Source organism: Hemibagrus wyckioides, linkage group LG07 (assembly GCF_019097595.1).
Source record: "Hemibagrus wyckioides isolate EC202008001 linkage group LG07, SWU_Hwy_1.0, whole genome shotgun sequence".
Taxonomy (NCBI): domain Eukaryota; kingdom Metazoa; phylum Chordata; class Actinopteri; order Siluriformes; family Bagridae; genus Hemibagrus; species Hemibagrus wyckioides.
In genome coordinates this window covers 441,918-460,428 of record NC_080716.1, presented here as the reverse complement: position 1 = coordinate 460,428, position 18,511 = coordinate 441,918, and the positions used below count along the sequence as shown (strand labels likewise).

Here is an 18,511-nt window from a genome sequence, read left to right as displayed (position 1 = left end):
CAGCCCTGTCATGTGATACTGCAGGGTGGAGCTTCAAGAAGCTTTATGAAGATCCAGAGAGCAAAAGGAAAACAAACTTGGTACTTCTTTGGATGTCTTTGGTTCTTGATTATAGCTGTTAATAAGCACTTGAGTAATTCTCAGTCTTGAACAGTAAGCTTACAAGTATCAGCTTTCTAAAGATACCCTGGTTATATACCCTGGTTTGGGGATGCACTCCCTTCACATAATGCAAGGCTGTTGAGAAAGGATTAAAACTGTTTTGTTAAAGACCAAGAAAATAAAATGTTCAAATTCAGGTTGCAAAGTTTGTCGAAAGAGTTATAGGAAGAGTTAATCAATAAAAGATAAACAAGCAATCAAATGGCTTCCTTTTAACTGAAATGTGGCAGTGCATCTTCAAACATTTTACCTCTGTGATTTATCATACCCTGTGATCTATGATCCCATAGACAGACTCTACAAATTGTTGCCCACTTTCTGTTCATAATTCTAAATAAATCAGCAGGAACTGAGAAGTGTCAACTATATAAATAAATGTAGTTTTAAAGGTAATCATAACTGAATAAACAATAAGAAAAGTAATTAGCCTGGTATTTAAACAAATCCACTTTGTGACTTTATTTGACTCAACTACCATATAGATCAGATAATGAAGTGCGACAGAAATTCTGTGCCTCTCCTTGGTTTCACACGGATTACATAATCCGTGATTTTCGATATGACTTGCATCATTTAAAAGTAGACCCTTTAAGCTTTCTATAGATATATTTCTCATGTCTGTGTGTGCAGTATTCACGCAGTTTCAGTCCATTTTAGTGACACGTTTCAAAAATATTTTCGCGGAGACTGAGACAGCTGAAAGTGCACCCTGTTTATTTTCTTTATTTTACAAAAGCACAATGTTTTGTGGATATTGTGAGTGTACATGAATAAAAGTAGACCCTTACAGATTCAAATGATGTACTACACTTATGTGTATGATCAAAAATGACGGAGCATTTTAAGTTCTTTTCACGGTTACCAGAAAAAATGCAAGTGTTCCCACCGGCGGGCTTGCCGACTCCTAAGGGTTAAACAGCAAACAGATTATTTTTGGGTTAGATTTGTATCATTTTCACAGGAAATCCTTGGACAGTTTAATGTTTTTTGTATTTCTTTAAATATTTCATTATTTTCCATTATTTTCATTATTCTATTCTATTCTATTCTATTCTATTCTATTCTATTCTATTCTATTCTATTCTATTCTATATCAGCAAGCACGGCTTTGGTTGGAGCACAATTTCATTTCATTGTCTGTACCGCTTATCCGATCTATACTCGGGTCACGAGGAGCCTGTGTTTATCTCAGGCGTCATTGGGCATCAAGGCTGGATACACGCTGGACGGAGTGTTGGAGCACGATGTTATAGTTAATTAGAGGTTATAGGTTTTTATCAGAAATAAACAGAAATCAAGCCGATAGATAGTCGTGCAGTGTGAAAACAATGGTGACCCAACAACTTTGAAAATCTTGCAGTGTGAACTCAGCATTAAGGCCTCGCGCTCAACCGCACACTCCTGAAGGTGTGGGTGAAGGAACAACCTTCTGCTGTTGTCGACCAAAAAGTTCACCTGGCAGCGGTGGGATTCGAACGTACACCCCCGAAGAGACTGGAGCCTTAATCTAGCGCCTTGGACCGCTCGGCCACGCTACCCATGCCCTTGGAGAGTTGGGGGGCTTTGGTCAAGGGAGGTCTGCCAGGTCGGGAAAGAGAGGCACTCTGGCAGGTGGTCGCAATGGTTGTACCACGCACGCTTCCATTACCAGATGTGATTCAAGATCCAAACCCAGGAAAGGTTTTGCAAAGTGGATTGACAGCCTTAGGCTCTTGTTGACAAGGTTTGCTGAAATGAACTTGCATCCCAGTCTGTTGCAAGAAAGGTGCACGATCCGGGCTGCTGTCTTCGGGACTGCGCACTGCATTGATCTGCATGGATCTCCAGTGGCGACCCGTCAGCCTTACAGCATCTGTGTCCAACCAACATGGAAATACAGCCCACGGCTGCAAAACACCTAGACCCAGGACGAGCTTTTTTCGCTCCCCTCTAGCATGGTCTGGCAGACCAGGTACAAAGCATTCTGTATGCAAAGAGGAGGTTGAAGGTCACACAAGTGACGAGGATGGGATTCGAACCCACGCGTGCAGAGCACAAAGAATTAGCAGTCCATCGCCTTAACCTCTCGGCCACCTCGTCAAGTATAGATAAGGCACCCAAGGCTGAATGTCCACAGAGATGGCGACAATTCCGTAGTGGAGCGCCATAACCCAAGGCGTTTAAACAAGCCTGTTCCCAAAGCAACTGGAGCCCATCCCACGTGGATTAGCAGTCTGTCTCCTTAACCTCTTGGCGTCCTAGGTCACCCACATGACCTTACACCTCAGTGCACCTGGCACTTGCACTCCATTGCCCAAACCTCTTGGCCACCACTTCTTATGTCGAATTTTTATTCTTGGTTGAATTGTTGTTTTGTTGGTAGCTCGTAACCATGGTAAGGGCACAACTGATGCGGCTCACACACGCGGAAACCGTGTTTTGCGTACCGTTCTGTGGTTGTTTGGACTTGCTTTTTGAAAAAGCAAGGTGTGAAACAGAGCAGCGTTCAAAGCCAGGTGTTGACACCAGTTGCCAAAAACTCGGAGCTATTTCAGCACCCGGGTCTGGGGGCTCCGGTACAGTGTGAGCATGCTGGGTTTTTTTTGCATCTAGGCAGCCTGCTAACGTCAACTCTTAAGCACATTTGCAGAAGGCACAGGAGCCACAACCACTGTAAAGCCTTTGTGGTGCCAGAGCCCACAACCCCTGCCTTGAAAAGACTCAGCTGGCAGCAGTGGGATTGGAACCCCTGCCTCCAAAGAGACTGGAACCTAAATCCAGTGCCTTAGACCACATGGCTACGCTACCTGAGGGCTTAAACTTTATAGACCTCTGTGGAGAGCACACTGACATACTGTCTGGGTGTGTGGTACGCAAGCTGCACAGATGAGGACAAACTGTGCAGAGGGTGAAAAACAGCTCAAAAAATCATCGGCTGCCCTCTGCCCTCCCTGGATGACATGTCCAGGTCCTGCTGCCTCAGCAAAATCAAGGCCATCACAGGAGACTCCTCACATCCTGCTCATCACTTGTTTGACCTGTTGCCATCTGGGGGGCGCTTCAGGTCAACAAAGTCTCACACCACCAGACTTACAAACAGCTTCTTCCCCTGGGCCATTCGGACTGCAAACAATCACTGAACACACACACACACACATTCTACCTAATAAAATGTGCAATTCCACTGTGCACTTTAATCTGTCTGTGAATTGACTACAAGTTATAACTTAATATTGGCTTTGCACAAATTAGATTTCAAGCAAATATATAACTGGGAACATTTTGTTGCAGCTTTATGAATGTTCTGCTTATATTGCAGTAGCCCTTTAAAAAAGGGTACAAGTATGCATATGTATGAAAGGAGAGTCCATAACCTGAGGTACTGAGATATTGAGAAGGGTTCAGTATTTATATTAACATATTTTTACATATGTTTCTTTATTGACATGCACAACCAGTTATTACAACATTATTACAACAATACTAATTCTAACAAAGTCCTGAATATGTACAATATGGCTATATTTGTGGACACCTAACCATCACACCAGTATGTGGGCATTCTCCAAACTGCTGCACAATTGTATAGGATGTTTTTATATTCTTACAAAAACATGTTCCAGCTCAATGAAGATGTTTATTACAAGTTTGGTGTGGAATAAAATGAGTTACCTGCACACAGCCCTGAACTCAAACCCACTCAACACTTTTGGGATGAATTAGAATTCTGACTGCACCCCAAGCCACACATGCCTGATGTTTTAGGGCTGTATGGACACATGGACATACAGTATCTCACAAAAGTGAGTACACCCCTCACGGTTTTGTAAATATTTTATTATATCATTTCATGTGACAACACTGAAGAAACGACACTCTGCTACAATGTAAAGTAGTGAGTGTACAGCCTGTATAACAGTGTAAATTTGCTGTCCCCTCAAAATAACTCAACACACAGCCATTAATGTCTAAACCGTTGGCAACAAAAGTGAATACACCCCTAAGTGGAAATGTCCAAATTGGGCCCAAAGTGTCAATATTTTGTGTGGCCACCATTATTTTCCAGCATTGCCTTAACCCTCTTGGGTATGGAGTTCACCAGAGCTACAGGTTGCCATATATTTACAAAAATGTGAGGGGTGTACTCACTTTTGTGAGATACTGTATATTGCCACTTACTGAACAATCGTCTAATTTTTAATATTATTAGTGTAAATTTTGCAACAAGTTTGAAGTAATATCTAAATAAAGCTAGTCTAAGTAGATTGATTGATAATGTTAAATTGCCCCTAGGTGTGAATGGGTGAGCAAATGGCTGTGTGTGTGTGTGTGTGTGAAAGAGAGAGAGAGAGAGAAAGAGAGAGAGAGAGAGAGAGAGAGAGAGAGAGAAACAATTATTTTTTTCAATGATATTTCTGCACATATATAAATTTGGTAAGTTATAAAACAATTTTTTTGGTGTTAAGGTTTTTCTCTTCAGTGAACACAGTCACTTATCTTAATGTTGGTCAAGAACCAGAGCACCACACAACCTGCTCACATTCTCTGAGACATAGAGTATACTTGTTCTTCTATCATACATACTGCTGATATAATATCCTAACCCCTGCCCTGGTTACTCTTAGTGCCTAAGCTAATTTCAGAGATACCATTCTGATTAAACAACACAACTGTCCACTTAACACTAAACTGTCATAAGAATAAATTCTCATCTAATGTCATTTCTTTGACACCTGCTGTGTCAGAAACATTAAAAACTAGAAACTTATATGTGAATGTGCCTTTATTCTTCTTTCTCTTCTTCTGATGCTATTGTGAGTACAGGAAAGTTTTATTTTTCAGATTTAACTGTTAGAGCTGAGAAATAAGGGATTAATTCAACCTTAATTACCAAGGGAAACTACTCATTTCTTCCTCATTCTTAAATAAATCATATTCTCTTCCACTTAGTGATTCTAACATTAATCTGCCTGCTGGTGTTTACACAAACTTTCTCTAATTTAGAGATATCACTAACATATGTAAAATAACATAAATACATTAATTTCCTGCTTTCAGTATGTGTTTACTTAAGTGTCCTCTGGACAGGTTTCCCATATGAGGCTGAATGTAAAGCCAGGATGTTTCAGTAAGAATCAACAATCTGACAACAACATTGGTGACACTGTCATGTGATGCTGTGGGGTGGAGCAATTTTGAAGCTTTATGGTGTTAACATATTAGATTACAGAAAGATCTCCACTATTTTCACTGAGCTAAGACCAGTCATCATGTTCACTGTTATATTCATGTATCTGTGGCTTTCACTAGGTGAGTTAACATTGACTTTTTGTTATTACAGAAATATTAACTATATTATATTAAATATTAGTCTGTGTGGTGATGCAGTGTGAAAATGCAGAGTGTGGGTCTGACTTAAGTATTTCCTGTTGATTATTTAAAGAGTAAATGCTTTATGTTCTCTTCTCTATGACAGGTGACTCCATGGCAGATTCAATAGAACCAGATATCACTCCTGAAGCTGTAGATGAAGGTGATGATGTTACTCTGTCCTGCAAATACAAAACAAGTCGTACATCAGACTACCTGTACTGGTACAGACAATATCCAAAATCTACACCTGAGTTCCTTCTTATTGTTGACCAAAAAGGAAATCTAATTTCCAACACTGACCCAAGAATGTCTGCTAAAGTTGATGATAAAACTATACAAGTGGATCTGATCATCTCCTCTGCTGCTGTATCAGACTCTGCTCTATACTACTGTGCTCTGAGGCCCACAGTGACAGGAAATCCAGCTGCACTGTACAAAAACTTTCACACAGTTTTGTTATATTGAAAGAAGTTTTGCCAATGCTTTAGATAAAGTTACATGTCCTTTTGGGGGATTCTCTCTTTCTCTCTACTGATCAGGGTCATGGTTGATGTGGAGTTTGTCCCACACATGAGGTAGGAAACACCCTGAATGGGATGTCAGTCCTTTGCAGAGCTCCATACACAAACCCTTTCACATACTTATTTACACATAGTGAATATATTAGTAAATTTATTACTGTCATGTATTTTGGAGGTGATGCAAAACTGCACACAAACTGACAGTGACCTGAACACATCATCAAACTGGGGATCCTGAAGCTGTGATGCAGCAACACTACCTGCTGTGTCACTGTGCTATCACACTGTTAAAATCCTTCTGCTTAAAGTGTTTTCTTGTAGTGTGGTGTTGTGTCATTGTTATAATAAAGAACAATTACTAATTTTAAGTATTATGTATTTTGACAGCCCAACTTTAACAAGCCATAAACATATTTCACCAAGCAATGTTTAAATCTTTTATTTACTTTATAATCCTGCATAGGCTGTTGTCACTGAACCTTTCATACTACACAATTGTAATTGCATGTGATAAGTTTATTGGTGTAATAGGGGTGTGTTCATGAAAATGTGTGTGTGTGTGTGTGTGTGAAAGAGAGAGAGAGAGAGAGAGAGAGGGAAGGAGAAATTTTAATTTGCTAAATTATAAAACTATTTATTAGTGTGTTATGTTTTTCTCTTCAGTGAACACAAGATGGCGCAGTCACTTATCTTATTGTGGGTCTAGAACTAGAGCACCACACAACCTGCTCACATTCTCTGAGATGATGGAAGCTACTTTTCACAGTAAACAGTTGTGACATAGAGTTTACTTGTTATTCTTCTAAATAGTTTATTTATATTCTTCTTTATAATGGGCAGTTTAGCAGATTAAATTGGGCTGACCGATGAAGATGCCAACATTGTCAGAAAAGATACAGACTCTGTTATTCTAAAATGTTCATACGAGTCAAGCAGTGATTACACTGAGCTTTACTCTTCTTTTCCTTTTACCAACTTAAGAGCCATGCTTTTCTCACAAGATGGAGATATTTACACTTTTACATTCACTTCATCATCATCCTTTCACATTAACCATCATTTAACCATCAAATGTAGTAACATTGTATTTTAATGGACACAATATTAGAGGTTAACTAATGTTGTATTGTTTGTAGAATAAAGCCCAAACTGCACTTCACTAACAACTCCTCATACAGCTAGTTTGTTGTGTAACTGGTTATTATTGCATGGACCCAGTGGACACTGTGGATCAGAAACCCAGTAAACGCTCTGTTCTGGACATTCTTGTACCATTAAAGTTAGAATATTAATGCTACATTTGATTTATTTGGTTTATTCTAGATGGAATCTGAAAAATACATGCAAACAACATGACTGTCAAGTGGATTAGTTTTAAATGTTATGCTTGTTTTCTATAGAAACTAGTTTGGAGTTAAATGGAATATTGGTTCCAGATGTAGATGCAGACACCACTAATTTAATGTGTAATTAAATAACTTTAATTACTTTATTTACTGTAAGTAAATCCTGGATTTATCAGGGGGAATAACTAATAAACTAAGGTGCAGAAATAGACAAAAGATCAAAAAGAGAGCAAAAGGTAAATAAAACATCCAAAAATATCCAAAACAAATCACACAAAACGTTGATCAGCAACAGTGGAATAGTTCTGTGTTGTATTAGTGACTCAGTTCACTGTCACTGATACTGTGAAGTGATGATCTGTGTAAAATTATGCTCCAACAGCATCACTTCCTGGGTGTGTCCTTCTAGAGACGTGTAAAGTTCAGCACATACAGCACTATTATACAGAATCCTCACAGAGCTGTGTTCAGAAATGGATCAACTATACAACTTACTGTACATAGTGAGATACATACCACTGATTCTCACTCTAGTTACAGGTAATTCATTTTCATTAGTTAATCAAAAGTTTTAATTCTTACAATCATATTTAATGAGTTGCATTAATTAATAACCATGTTTTTTATTATTCATCCAGTCATTTCTTGATATCTTAAGTCAATATTTGGTTTAAGAAAAATATTTCACTGATATATTTTTTTGTATTTTTTTTTTTTTTACACCAGGCAGTTTTGCTGATAAAATTGGACCAGCAGATGAAGATGCCAACATTGTCAGGAAAGAAACAGAGACTGTTACTCTGAAATGTTCATATGAGTCAAGCAGCAATGACATTGATCTTTACTGGTACAAACAATATCCTAACAGCGCACCACAGTTTTTACTGTATAAAGGCGCAAGGTCAAGATCTGACCAGAGCACTCCTGATGATCATCGATTAGAGTCGAAAACCAGCAGAGACTCTACTGAACTTACTATCAGAGGTCTAAAGCTCTCAGATTCTGCACTCTATCATTGTGCTCTTGAAGTAGTAGCACTGTAATACAGAGTTACTGAAAGGCTTTACAAAAACTGTAAATGGCATATATGACGTTTATTAAACCACAAGATCAAAGAGACTCACTTTATCAACTTTTTGGTAAACCACAGAAACAAACAACTTTTGTAATAACATTTACAGCTGGAGAAAATAGCTGAGAAAAAAAGAATAATGAGGGATTAACACAGCAACTACACAATATTCATGGTAAACTCACAAATATACATGTTTCAGATGCTAGATGTTGCTGGTCTATACATTGTGTAATTAAATTAATAAACAACCCACAACCCAGTGTAGTCCATTGTAATTTGTATTCCTGCTTCATGACTAGTGTTGCTGGGAGAAGCTCCAGATCCACTGCAACCCTGACCAGGATAAAGCAGTTACTGAAGATGAATGAATGAATGTAGGTGTATATAGACAGTTGTGGACATGTGACCAGGATAGAGCAGTTAATAAAAATAAATTCTGAGTTAATGATCATTTATTAGGACAGTAAGCAGCTGTTTATATTATTTATAAGGTATAGTTGGTGTGATCATGCAATGTGTCTCATAGCAAACAAAAACCTAGTAAATCCTAGCAAACCTATTAACAAAAACCTGCATTATGACCAAAGCCTCTGATGCTAATTAATGAAGCTAGTGAACATGTAACACCAGCCATACAACATCATCCATGATTGTTCATTAAGTTTGACAAAAGTGGATCTGTTCATCTCCTCTGCAGCAGTGACAGACTCTAAACTGTACTACTCTGGTGCACACAGTGACAGGAAACCCAACTAGACTGTAGACAATGTACTACACATGATTCATTCATTCTGTGGAAATGCTTTCTTTATATTATGTTGGTAGATGCAGCTCAGGCTCTTTTGGTGAAAGCAGGAAAAAGAGCTGAGAGAGAAGAAGGACAGAGTGATAGCAAAGCTAACAGAGAAAAAGATTCTCCTTTCCATTTTCTTACTCATTAATGTGTTAGTGCTGTGCATTTTGTATAGTACATGACCAACAAAAACTACATACTGTGCTAATGAACTGATGTTAAACAAAATAGCCTCACAGCTCTACATTTATTGAGTGTATACACTGACCAGGCATAACATTATGACCAGTGACATAATACTGAGGACTCCTCATCATGGCACCTGTTAGTGGGTGGGATATATTAGGCAGCAAGTGAACATTTTGTCCTTAAAGTTGATGTGTTAGAAGCAGGAAAAATGGACATGTGTAAGGATTTGAGTGAGTTTGAGAAGGGCCAAATTGTGATGGCTAGATAACTGGATCAGAGTGTCTCCAAAACTGCAGCTCTTGTGGGGTGTTCCCGGTCTGCAGTGGTCAGTATCTATCAAAAGTGGTCCAGGGAAGGAACAGTGGTTGGAGCGAAGGCTGGTCCATGTGGTCCAATCTGATAAACAAGCTACAGTTGCTCAAATTGCTGAAGAAGTTAATGTTCTGATAGAAAGGTGTCAGAATACACAGTGAATGACGGGTCAGGGCCGTTTTAGCAGGAAAAGGGGGACCAACATGATATTAGGCAGGTGGTCATAATGTTATGCCTGATTGGTGGAACATTCTGCTCATTTAGAAACGTTACATGACAGTTGTCTTCAAGCTACTTTGTTTCTGCTCACTCCCAATTTAAACTCACATGACACTCCATAATTGTTCATTTACTGAAAGCTTAATGCAGGCTAATTTATTCCAAATCAGAGTAACTGGTATGCATTGCATGCTCTGGTGTCTGCAAACACGGGTAGCTGCAAACGAGACCATATCACACCAATGTTACGCTCCCTGCACTGGCTGCCAGTCTGATATCGAATTGATTACAAAATTCTGTTATTTGTCTATAAAGCTCTTAACAACTTAGCTCCAAGATATCTCTCCGATTTACTCACCACTTACAATCCTGCTCGGTCACTTAGATCCCAAGATGGTCATCTTTTGTGAATACCATGGTCTCGCCTGTAACGCAGGGGAGACAGAGCCTTCGCAGTAGCTGGTCCTAAGCTGTGGAACAGCCTGCCATCACCCATTAGAACTGCTTCCACGTTAGCTGAATTCAAATCTATGTTAAAAACGCATCTCTTTTCTTCTGCTTTTAATTCTTTGTAATGTGTATGTGTTTTCCTGCTTTCATCCTTTTTTATTTTTATTCCCTTTATTTTTGTACAGCACTTTGGCAAACTAAGGTTGAATTGAAATGTGCTTTAGAAATAAAATTGATGTATACAGATGTCGGCGCTTTGGTATTTAAATGCATGTGTTGTACTTCACAGAATGTCCACCAGGTGGCACATGGTACACCTCTGGCCTGAGCACATTATACAGTATAATCACTCAAAGTTTGCTATGTAGTCTTCATACTCTTGTTAAATACGCTTGTAATTTATCACGTTACATTAAAAAGTGTCCAGTAAATTTGTTAACTGCACATGTAATGTAGTGATTGTGAGAAAACATCCACAATACATTCTGAAAGACATAAACACAGTTTCTAAAGTATATATTTTAATACTTTAATACATATATAATAATATTTACATTTTAAATGAATATATATAAATTTACCCGTGACTGTGTGAGTGTAAAGCTGCGAAGTATTTTATGTGCTTTGTAAATACTTAATTGCGCTGGTGTTGTCCTGCCATTTGCACAGAACTTGTTTTTGTTCAACTTTAAAGATGCCTGTGCAAAGATAAAAATTAAAATGGAAAACCTCTTCAGATTAAAGTCATTATAATGCAAAATTTAACTGGTAGTTATTCCAGAAAAAAAGTCAAACTAAATATAATTGTGACAAAGTAGTAATATTTCGCGAATAAAGTTAACACTATGAGAATAACGTAAAAATCACAAGATTCGTAGCAATACGGGATTAAATTCGTGATATTTTGAGAATAATGTCATTATTTACATTAACATGTTTAGAGTGATGAATAATATATTAGGCCTATTTGTGTATAGTGAAATTAAGGTATTAATAAAACGACTTATGCATATGCATAAAAGTGCATAAAAATGAAACTTGACTCATTGCATGCACATCCATCTGTTTTAATAATAAGGTAGGTATAACTTATCTGCTTCGAACATTACTCCAAACACGTTGATGTATATGGCCTTATAAATAAAACATTACAACTTAATCCCTACAGTATATTGCATGAGTTTAATACTGTTGCATGAAGTCAAACACATTAAATGACGTGCTTGGAAACGGAATTTCTCTCAGAAGCAGATTAAAACAAGCAACAATGAAAGTAAACGTGTGGAATTCATATTTAACATTTTCAGCTGTGAGTTTTCAATGTCATAACTTCATGGTTAAAAAGTTTAAAAAGTTAGTATGAAAGGTTAAAGTATTGTAAGTTATTGTGTCTTTTGAGACACAGCCCTGACCTCTAACTCCAAAAGATATGTTTAAGAGGTGAAGTCAGATGCACTGATTCTCACTCTAGTTACAGGTAATTCATTTTAATCAGTTTACCAAAAGTTTTAATTCTTACAATCATATTTAATGAGTTAATTAGTTGCATTAATTAATAACTATGTTTTTTATTATTCATCCAGACATTTCTTTATTTCTTAAGTCAATATTAATAAAACGTATAAACCAGTATAAATGAAGATTCTAAAACCACATCAAAGATCCTTCCTTTACCAACCTGTTATCAGAAAACCACAGACACAAACAATGTTTGTGGTAATTCTGTGGCATAAATCAATAAATAAAAAAGTAGTAAAGTATATATATATATATAGTTACTTAAATGGTTTGAGGAAATCGATGGCCTTAAATGGTTTGAGTTGACAGAACACAAACTGATAAAGTTAGTCTTGATTAATTTGAGTTCAGTCAACTCAAACCATTTAAGGCAATCGGTTTCCTCAAACCATTTGTGTAGCTAAAATGTTATTTGGACTTAATTACATCTGTTACCTGAACACAAACAGATTTAAAGACTAAGCAAAATCGAACTTTCCTTGGTTCCAGGAACCAAAAAAAAAAAAAGTCAGCTTCTTGGGGTAGCTGATATGAAGGGCATAAAGCAGCCCAAAAAGCAGCATCAGAGCACTGACCCAGGATTTTGAAGACATCACCACGTCATCTTCAAGGACAATCAAGACATACAAACAAAAAAACAAAGAGGCAAAACAAAATTAATACCAGTGGTTCCCATTAGAATAAACTAAACCTTATAATTACAACATAACAAGCCTCTGCAAATAGTGCAGATCATGTTCATGACTTTGGAGTATGAGCTTTACATATGACAATGATATAAACATACAGAAAACAATGCACATCAAATTTAGATATTATATTTAGATAATGTGTTTAATGTGTGTGTTGAACCATGTTAATATTTTAGTAAAGTCTAAATCAAAGTAATTTTTGAAGCTTGAAAATACAGATTGCCTTTAATTGGACAGACAAAAGGAGAGAAAAAGATTTAAACGTACCTTTAACAAAAATCTAATGGAATTACACGAGGGTGAGTAAATGAATTATATAATCATCATTTGAGTAAACCTTTCCTTTAAGATTACTGAAATGATCAACTGTACAGCTACTCTAGCTGTATTTTTTTCGATGTCGACAAAAAGATCAAAATGTTTCAGAAAGTAGTCCTGATGAGCCTTACCGTGTGTGTCTTGAAAACATCTGACGAGTCTTCCTTCAAGTAAAGCGGCAGTCCAGCCAGGACAAGAGTTCCAATGACACTGATGTCATCCTGATCCTTAAAGACAAAACAAAAAATGACCATAATTTAATTCCCAACTAAGCAACATTTTGAATTTATTAACATGATTAATGATGAGACAACATTCTAACACTGCAAACCTAGCTACAACATGTAACAGCACTAGTTATTACCTGGCACTTTCTTACTAATCCACATAACAGGCAAATACCTTTAGGCAGTTTAATAACAGCACAAGCACATTTTAAGGATTAGTTCATCCACACACAAAAATTGTCATCATTCACTTACTTGCATGTTATTCTACACTACTTTGAGTAATTTATTTATTTTGTTTGTATAGACTACTGTTTTAGAATGCCTTCATGTTTTTGTCTTTTCTGGCAACTGAAAACATTCATCATTATTATATTTAACTGATTTTAATTATTGATAATGTTTTTAACCTGTACAGCCCTTGAGTATGTTCAATGGGAATTCCACTTACTTGTTCATGATAGTCTTTTAATATTTTAGCCATCTGGTTGCCAATGGTACCATCCTTCGATGCCTTAGCTCTGAAAAGTGTCAGGAGTTGTGGAGTGTGCTTGTCCAGGGAAATGTAAAAGGTTTGCTGCGAATTACAGGACCTGGTTACAGATGTATGTTATCTAGCTAGCGAACCTCGCTAATCATTTCATTTACACAATATCATATAGAGTGTAAAGCTTGCTGAACTCGGGTGAAGGTTTTAATAATTATTCCGTATAATATTTAGATAGATTTCGGATGATGGACTGGGACAGGAGGTTTTTGAGACTTTAATCAGTCACCATGTACTGTGAATTTACACAAGCTAATGCTAAAAATTGTCTGTTTATTCTCAGCTTAACTAGTTTACAAACTCACAGGTTCATTAACGTTTCGGCGTTAAAAAGGAAATTTTTGTTTTTTTACTTCTCTCTTTTTTTTAAAAAAAAACAAAACAATCAAAATCCTCTTTTTCTGGGTGTGGGTGAAAAAAACACTGGTTTATCTACACTGTTAGCAAGCCTGGATAATTAACTTGGTAGCATCATTAAGATAAATATCGTAATGAGTAATGCAAACCTTTTAACCGGTAAACAAACCTTTCCTTTATTTTACTCAAGCTGTTTTTACTGTAAGGAACGTGACAGAATGTTAGATGTGTTATTATGAAACTGCGATGAGAAGAAGCACTTATGATGGGGCGGCAGGAGGAAATGTACAGTACATCATCTTTTTTGGAGAACAGGACATGTTTAGGCTTACATCCTGCTTCGTGTTAAGGTGTAAATTAAGTCGCCATCTAGAACACCATAAGTGAATTACAGAGATTTTTTTGTTTTTTACGTTTTAACAGGATGCAGTTGGCGTACAGCTGGCCTCCGTGGCTCCGATTCGGTTCCTGAGGACTCCTTCTCATCGGGACTCCATCAAAGCAGAGCTCTCCGGGTCCTGTGTAAGCTTATGAATGCCTGTGTAACATGACAGCTGTTTAAATCTGAAAGACTTTGATAATAGAGAACTCCATTAGGACTCCATTATGTAAAGTTAATTTCTTTTTGTAACTTTTCTGCTCTCTGCAGGCCTACCAGTACAACCTCGTGGACATGTTTTACGAGCTGCTTCTCTGCGGATACTTCACGAAGGGCTTAACGCCTCAGCCAGTAAGCGTCTTATCGGGAGATTTAAAAGCGATGCTTGAATGTAGTTTGAGAACAGGATCTATTTTATTTCATTTTGTTTTCCCATATTTTAAACCCTGGCATTAACGGAGCTTTATTTGAAGTGAATAGACAAAACATTCTAAGTGAATCCAAATACAGATAGAAAAGTTAGGTGTGTGTTTGAAGAAGCCACATGTTCACTCCCTCTGCAGTATTAAGTGCAGTTCTCATAAACAATAGTGGCAGGTTTGATGGTTTATTTACTTAATGACAGTGTAAAGATCACATGCTGGAATTTGATTCTGTTCTAGGAATAAAAATGTGGATATTGTACAACTCTTTTGACAAGCAGCTGATCTGATTTATTTTTATTTTATGTTTGTTTGTTTGTTTATTTTACTGAGCATGCTATTTAATGTGTTCATCATGTGTGTCTTTGCAGGGTCTTTAATATATTTTTGAGAATTACAGGATACCTGAAAGTATGTATAACTAAGAATAAGAATTGTGGAAAATAAAAACACAGTTTCCATCACACAATCAGGAAATAAATAAGCTCTACTGAAATAGTGCCCCATAGTCAATTCTTGAGGTAGATGAGCTACAACAGCTAAAGACCACATCGGGTTTCATTCCTGTTCACCAAGAACAGAAATCTAAGACTACAGTAACAACCCTGTAAATGACATAATTTGGCCCAATGGCAAGAGCTGCTTACTTGGTTCACACTTAGCATCTGGATTCCAAAAAGGTTTGAATCCCACAGGAGCCTCGCTTTATTGTTAACTTGACTTTGTGTAACCGAGTTCCTTTTACTCGGACCCCAGTCCATATGAGCAAGAAGGTCATACAGTTACAGAGTACAGTGAACCTTCACTGGCACACATCAAGGTAACAGGGATGACCTGGCTCGTTGGTCTAGGGGTATGATTCTCGCTTAGGGTGCGAGAGGTCCCGGGTTCAAATCCCGGACGAGCCCTGGTTTTAAATGGAATAGAGTGGTTGGGATAAAACTAATGGAAACTTGCACTGCTGGCTTGGTTCTCGCTTGGAAGTTTGTTTCTCCAGAGGTCCAAGAAGGTTCAAATCCCACTGTAATTACCTCTGAAAATTAAAGCTCCAACCTGGAGCCTCTCTCTGGAATACAGGGAGCAGGATGGAGAATGTCACACTTTGTGGAGACATGAACCTCTGAAATATTAATATAATAGAGTACAGAAAGACCTCAGAATATTGTCATTTTACTAACACCATTCATCATGTTCACTGTTATATTCATGTGTCTGTGGCTTTCATTAGGTAAGTTAACATTGACCTTTTCAGAAAGGAGGGTAAAAGGTAAATCCCTATGCCACCACGTCTGTCTGCTAAAGTTGATGATAAAACTAAACAAGTGGATCTGATCATCTCCTCTGCTGCTTTTAATGTTTGATAATATACAATTAGAAGGTAATTTATTCATAATCACACTCTCTGGTATCACCCAGATGAGGATGGGTTCACATTTGAGTCTTCCTCATATCGTCTCACAGAGTTTTTTCTTGCCGCTGTTGCCTCAGAGTTGCTCATTAGGGGTAAAGTTAATTTTCAACTTTGTAATTTCTATTCTGAATTTCTGTATTTCTGTAAAGCTGCATTGAGACAATGTCCATTGTTAAAAGTGATATGAATGAAAATGAAGTGAACTGAATTTAATTACCTTTTGGGAACAGACACAGCAAATTTACTTATGAGAGATTGGATCCAGTTTACTCATGGATCCAGTTTCCTATGATTTTCCACAGCAAATTATCATAATTATTTATAAATGTACAAATAATTAAAAAAACACACAAATAGATAAAGGCTTATAGTATGGTATAGATGATGAATCTTAAAATACAACACAGCCATATTAATGACTCTACACTACAACAGCATCACTTCCTGGGTGTGTCCTTCTAGAGAGGTGTAAAGTTCAGCACATACAGCACTTTTATACAGAATCCTCACAGAGCTGTGTTCAGAAATGGATCAACTATACAACTTACTGTACATAGTGAGATACATACCACTGATTCTCACTCTAGTTACAGGTAATTTTCATCAGTTCATCAATTAATTAATGGAATTAACTAATATTCATCGAATTAATTCATTTATTTTTAATGTCAGTGTTTTTGGTGTTACACAAAAAACATTTTTAGAATTTTTCGATATTTGTATTATATTTTTATTAATCATTTTTCAATACAACAGGCAGTTCTGCTGATAAAATTTGGCCGAAGGACAAAGATGTCAACATTGTGGGGAAGGAAACAGACACTGTTACTCTGAGATGTTCATATGAATCAAGCAGTGATAGAATTCTGCTTTACTGGTACAGACAATATCCTAACAGCGCACCACAGTTTTTACTGCTTAAAGGTGCAAAGTCAGCAAGTTCAGCTCAGCGCAACCCCTCTGGCTCTCGATTCAATGCAGAAACATCCCCAGACTCTACTGAACTCACTATCAAACATCTGCAGATCTCAGATTCTGCACTCTATCACTGTGCTCTTAGAGTAGTAGCAAAGTGATACAGAGTCACTGAGAGACTGTACAAAAACCTATGAAATAATTCATTTGAAGTTCAACGTTTAATATCAAAGATACTTCCTTTAGCAACTTATCAGTTAACCACAGACACAAAAGACATTTGTGGAAACATATGCAGCTGAAGAAAGAGAATAAAATAAAGAGACACTGTGTCACTTGTTGCTGGTGTGTACTGTTTAAAATTTAATTCATTGTACTTTGCTGCAGTTTTTCCCCATGATTAATTCGAATGAATTTTCATTCATGTATATGTACAAACACAAATTAGGATTTGTCATGTATTCTAAGAGGCACAATATTGTACAACTTGTTTGGGGATTCACAACATTCAGAAGTGTCTAATTTAAGAGGTGTAGTATAATCTAGGGAAGGAGAATAATATTTTCAAAGGTGTCCCAAAGTAACATTGTCAACCTTGCAGAAAATATCCCAATGGCATTTTCCCCAGTGTTCTCTTAAAGGTTTTGTGGAGGACAGGGGAGTCAGGGAATCAAACCTGAGGTAAATTTTATGCAGTGTGCTTGATGATGATGATCCTTATGTATTTTGATTTAAAAAAAGCCCTTGTCTGGTGCCTCCATTGTCTTGGACTTCCAAATGTCATCAAAATGCAGACAAAAGCCATAAATATCATTAAAATAAGTTCAGGTGCTCTAACTGGCAGACTGTTACAGATTTGCAGTTGCAGGTCACCATGTCAACATGACAGATGAAGAATATCAATATTGTATTTATACTACACACTTATACTGATCAATGCGTACTGTATCAGTGGCCGAGCAGAAGATACTGAATCAGAAGCAGTAGGTACTGATAAAGTCATTGAAAAGTAAGGAACAGGTGTGCAGCGGTGGGGCGGTAGGGTGCATACAACGTTAACAAAAACACATGGGAACATAATTAAACCCTGCCAGACCGCCCTCTGGTGTCCTGACAGGGAACTGTCCAGCAGTCCATGACAGTAAATGCAGTCAGTCTGCCTAAAGATTTCTAAAACCTGGTTAGTTATGCTGCATTTCTCATTCTATAAATGTCACTTTGTTCAGTTTAATTATGTCTGTGATGGACCTGTACTGCCAGAGAGAAGAGCTTACACACTCTGTACAGATGGCAGTAGATAAAGTTT

General features: G+C 37.3%; 2 non-coding genes across 2 annotated transcripts; one reads left to right on the top strand and one right to left on the bottom strand.

Moving 5' to 3' along the window:
- Window positions 1-2,159: 2,159 nt before the first annotated feature.
- Window positions 2,160-2,241, bottom strand: trnas-gcu (transfer RNA serine (anticodon GCU)). The gene has a single exon. It is a non-coding gene; the product is annotated as a tRNA-Ser (tRNA).
- A 13,474-nt stretch (window positions 2,242-15,715) lies between these two features.
- Window positions 15,716-15,787, top strand: trnap-agg (transfer RNA proline (anticodon AGG)). The gene has a single exon. It is a non-coding gene; the product is annotated as a tRNA-Pro (tRNA).
- Window positions 15,788-18,511: the final 2,724 nt, after the last annotated feature.